We start from the raw sequence: 6,211 nt of genomic DNA on the forward strand, positions 1-6,211 counted from the left end.
CAATAATTATTATTAAATACAATATAAGACATATTTATAATTATTTAGTTCAATAAAATTTAGCTAATTATATGTATGTCTAATATTTAATATTTGTTTTACAAATCCTGAATATTAAAAATATTTTATTATTTATATATATAATAAAATAAATATATTTTTGTATTATATCTTTCAATTTTATAATATTCACTAATAGCTGTTTAATTCATATTAAAATTTATTTATTTAGTAAAATTTGATAACAAAAAATCATTTTTTAAAATGGATACATTTGAGTACATTACGTATAAAATATAAAATATTATTATTATTATACAATTTTCTACAATTTTCTACAATTTACTACAATTTACTACAATATATTATTATTACAAGTAAAAATGTCAGTTTAGTAGCGATAATAAAATGTTATATAATTTTCTAGGCTAAACTAAAAATAAAAACAATAATATTATTTTGCTATAAATTGAAATTAATATAAAATTGTCATATTTTTTTATCTTATATGATGATAGTTAAATAAAACAAAAATGATTTTGATATACGATTTTTCAATATAGTATATATATATATATATATATAGGATGGGGTAATGCATTTTATGGGATGTGTGTATATTATTATTATTATTATTTTGTTGGCGAAAATTGCACTAATGGTAGAGTATGTGTGTATGTATAGTACCGGGGGATCAATAAAAAATATGATTGTCTAATCATGAAATGTAAACATTATCACATACACACACACACACACACACACACACACACACACACACACACACACACACACACACACTGTTTTTTGGGGGATATATACCATATATCTATCTAACTGATGGAAAGGGCACACATCTAACTGAGTCTCTAAATGAGTGGCAAACACGCGAAATGTGATAATCGTTTACCATATACTATGATATATAACTTATACTTGAATGACCCGGACTTATAATATTTGTCGATCAATATTAATTTCATATTTATTATATCTTATATATATATATATATATATAATATATATAGTGTTTGTGTATTATAGTATTGTTTTATTAAAATATTAATAATAAACACAATGGCATACCTACATAATATTTGCCAATAAAAAATTACTATTATTTTAATCATTTAAGGGGAGACACACACTAATGAGCTCTTAATTTAATTAAGTTTTTACTATAATATATCGTCTAAACGTTGTGAATATTTGCGTTAATATTTTTTGTTGTTAAAATTATTATACAGAAAAAAAACATTTTTCCCGTTATTTAAAAAAAAATTGTGATTAATTTTCTCTGAATTTACACACAAATAAAAGGTATAAAAGAAGTGCTATAAATGAATCTCAATTTTTTTAAACAAAAATTCAAAGTCATTAGCATTTGTAACATTGAATTAAATAATAATAATAATAATAATAATAAAAAAAGGAAAGTAAATGTCGATTTAGACGAAAAAAGTGAGTCATTTAGTCTAATGGATCTGAAAATATGATTAATTATATACCGGGTATTGTTGGGCACTGTTTATGCTGTTTTCATCAATCAATTCAATTAACGATTAGTTTGTTAGCCATACATAAGCTATTTTCACATTTACTCTTTATTATTATTATTATTATTATTATTATTATTATTATTATTATTAGTAGTAGTAGTAGTAGTAGTAGTAGTAGTAGTAGTAGTAATAATAATAATAATAATAGTATTTGTTTGTTTATATATCCTTGCTAACTAATATAAATTTTTGCGATTATAATTTAATTTATAACACTTTTAAAATTAATTTTATTATAGCATTATTTTTATTTTTGACTATTTTTACTAATTATATAAAATAGTTTGTAAGATAATTTTCTCTATTAGACTACACCCAAATTCATAAATTTATATAAAAAATATTTTTTTTGTACAAATTAATTTACTATAAAACTTTTAAATTAAATTAACTTATATAATTTATTATTTTAAATAAATTATTTAATTTTATATATAATCTACACTATACCGTATAACATACTTAATAATAATAAAAATAATATATTAATATAATTATAATATTTATTTTGTATTTTAATAATGCATTTTTAAAAACTACACAAAATTTTTATATAGAGATTATATAATATTATATAATATTTAAAAATATTAATATAGAGAAACATTTATAATTTTCTATATATTAATTTTATATCTTACATATATCTATATGTTTTGACAATTATCAGATTTATTAAAATGATTTATGAATTTGTATGTAATGGCATTTACATAAATATGATGTTTTAGATTATGTTTTACATGTAAATGCAAATCAAATTTAAATCAAAAACTCATTTTTGACAAAACATTTTGTGTGCTGTGAAGAAAATTTGCATAATTTTGTTGATTTGTCATAAATATTGTCAAAATCATAAGCAAAACGATTTCGACTCTTAACAATATATATATAAATTTATATATATATTATAAATAATATATTGCTTTGTGTATTTGTGACCAATGCTTATTATTTGTTATAAATTAGTTTATGAAAATTTTAAGCCTAAAAATAAATTTATCAGAAATATATAATATACTGTATATAATATTTTCAATAGTAATCTAACAAAATTTTCTATTTCCTGATGAATAGTATAGAAGAAAAAAATTAAAGCCATAAAAATCATAACAATTTTTTCGGCAAAGTTTAAGACTTATTTCCTCAATCGATATGATATGATATGTCTGTAAAATATGTTTCTAAATCACATCTCGTTTTTATCGCTTACTTTTCCTCAAACTCTCTCTCTCTCTCTCTCTCTCTCTCTCTCTCTTCGCTTCCATTAATAGTAAATATATTGTTATCATTTTTAAAAAAATGTTATAAGAATTCAATTATTTTTATCACTCAACACATATTTGTTTTGTTAAACTATTTCACGAAATATTAGATATCTATATAAAGTACATTATATTTGAATTTTGTTTTCTCTATTTCCCTATTATCGCAATGTTTATAAATACCCATAAATTTCAAATGACTTAGTATTTTATTTTTTTGATTACTTTGTTTACAATGTTTACATAATTTATACAAATATTATGAGAGCTTTCGGCAAATTTTTTAAAAGATTTTTGTGCTATAGAATTGTAAATTTACATATAATTAGCTGAAAATAAAATATAGTACTATTGTAAATGTTTATATAAAATCATTACAATTAACAATATTTTAACAATTTAAGCAACTTTCAATATAAGTTATATAATTTATATTTTGCATATTTGGATATATTTTTAATTAAAAGCTTAAATTTTCAAAAGTATTGAAGTCAATAATAAAGTATATAAAATGCTATATCCCTGTTGGTTGGGTATAATTAAATCTTATTTTTAATCTCAATATCTTATTTAATTTGTTTAAATTAAGAAAACGTCCACACACACACACACACACACACACACACACACATTATACATACAGTACGTATACGGTATAATGTCTTAAATTTATATGAGTGCACATCTTAATTGAATCAAATGCTATGAAAGCAATTATTTTGATTATTCATTCATTCATATATACTATTTATTATATAAACAGAAGTTTATATATTATATAATAATTGTATAGTTGTGTTGCCAAATGAACTCTATATGCATTTCATTTATTTGATTATTAAATAAATAAAAKAGAGAGAGAGAGAGAGAGAGAGAGAGAGAGAGAGAGAGATAAACTATTTATTTTTATAATATTATTATTACAATAATTTGAATTGACTTGATTTACAGTGTCTGTCTGTTAAAAAATCTAACAATATTATGCTAAATATATTGGACTAACTTTCATAATGTTTTATTATATATCATACATAATATATATGCAATATAAATATGTATGCATAGATTATATGCAAATATTGGTTCCGTTAAAAATATAGTCATTGAATAAAATAATATATATATTATAAAATTTATAAATTTTTAAAAATAATTTAAAATGTTTATTCACTCGTCGGATGTTATAAATATTCAAAGACATAATCTGTTTGAGAAACCGTTGCTCTCATGGATTCGCAATTTATACATAAAATTGAATTATATTTTTTAGTTTTTCATTGCATTTATTGCTTGGTATATATACTTAACTATCTGTATTCAAGTTAAAAAATTATTATAAAATTTCTGAAAAATATTTTTGTAATACTAAATTTTCATAATATAATTACTGTTATAAAATATGATATCTAACAATTAATATTATATTATAAATATGCAATTCACTTATGCTTTTAAATTACATTGATGTACGAATAAAAAAATTGATCAATTTTCTCATTAGTTAAACAATAATATAATTATATAAAATATCTGTAGTTTTTAATAGTAATAATATTATGTTGTGAAATTAATATTACTTAATATAATATATTATAGAATTTTTAGTAATTTTCAAATGAGGAAATTTCTATTTACTTAACACTATTTATATAAATTATATGTATTTCTTAGACAGATAGGAGAAGAATTGAATTAATTTGATTTGAGATAAAATTCATGAATAAACAGCAATAACATTGAGAAACACTGAGTTTATATATAATATAATTTACTACATACTCTCTCTCTCTCTCTCTCTCTCTCTCTCTCTCTCTCTCTCTCTCTCTCTCTACATATCTTAGTTACAGTTAAGCATACTTTCAGTTAAGTATATATCATAGAAAACAGTATAACTTAAAGCTGTGTATTATATGTTAGACAACCGCTCATCAAATTAGTTAACATTTATTTCATTTGTAATTATATTTAACTGGAAAATGTATTGCAATTAGTATCTAAATTATTGTTTTAAGTGTTCTTTATATAGTATTATTATTATTATTATTTTAATATATTTGCATTTTATATAACATTGTATATAATATTAATAATTATTGTTTTTGTAATTAAGACAATTTGTAATGCAAATATTTCTAAACTTGATATAATCAAGTATTACAACACAAATGTTAAAAGTTTTTAATATTTTTTTCATAATAGATATAATATTGATATCAAAAGGTTAATTATATCGTAATGACCTAATTTTTATTATTATAGTCGTAAAACACAAAAATCGTTATATATTTAAATAATTGCATAATTAAAGCTTATTACATGAAATACTAGAAATTAAAATTATTTGTTATATAAACCGATGATATAACATGCAATAATACATTGAAATACACAATAAAATAATTAAATAAAATTTATTTGTCATGACAGTAATCAAAAAGATTTATATATATGATTGCATTTACAAGTTAGTGATTCAACTATAATAACAATACATTGGAAATGAATTTATTGAATTCACCCCAAAAAATAATGTTTTTACTAAATCGCTATCAATAAAACACTGATCACTCATTTAATAGCTGATAGTGTGTAAGCATTTTGAAGGAATTGACAACAAACTAATGGCAAACAATGAGACACTTCGACCGACAATCTATTGTAACTATAATTTTGATGGCAAACACACTGCGTGTATGTGTGTGTGTGTGTGTTGGTGTCAGAAAAAGTTACGTACAATTAAAGTGAGTGAGTAGATGTGTATGTGTGTGTATGTATGTGTGTGTGTGTGTGTGTTTGTATGTGTGTGTATGTATGTGTGTGTGTGTGTTGTGTGTGTGTGTTTGTATGTGTGTGTGTGGCCACATACGTGTTATAAATATGATTATTGATTAGCAGACCAAATGGCATCTAAAATAAGTTATTATTACACATATCTATATCGACACACAATTGTGTCCCTATTTTCAACACATTCTCTCTATGATATTATCCGATACTATCAATGCATTGAACAATACATTATATTAAATAATAATATTGAATATAATACCATTTGATTATATGTTTTTTACTATTTCTTTCAACACATTTTGACTCAATTTATACGACTTCTCGTTGAACACACAACAAAAAATTGTAAAAAGCATTTCAATGTATCAGTTGTATGGGTGTAAGTGACATGTTTGTGATACAGGTTAGCTTTAAGTTATAATATAATAAAATACAGTATAAAGATTAAAATATAATATATTCAATTGAAAACCAAATTTAGCATTTTTGGCATTTCTGTTTTAATACAAACGCATACATCAAGAGAGAGAGAGAGAGAGAGAGAGAGAGAGAGAGAGAGAGAGAGATCGAGAGAGAGAAAGAGAGATAAAACTAAAT

The sequence above is a fragment of the Oppia nitens genome, unplaced genomic scaffold (genome assembly GCF_028296485.1).
Source record: "Oppia nitens isolate AA-2021 unplaced genomic scaffold, nextdenovo-longstitch-racon4-pilon3 scaffold8_pilon_pilon_pilon, whole genome shotgun sequence".
Lineage (NCBI taxonomy): Eukaryota > Metazoa > Arthropoda > Arachnida > Sarcoptiformes > Oppiidae > Oppia > Oppia nitens.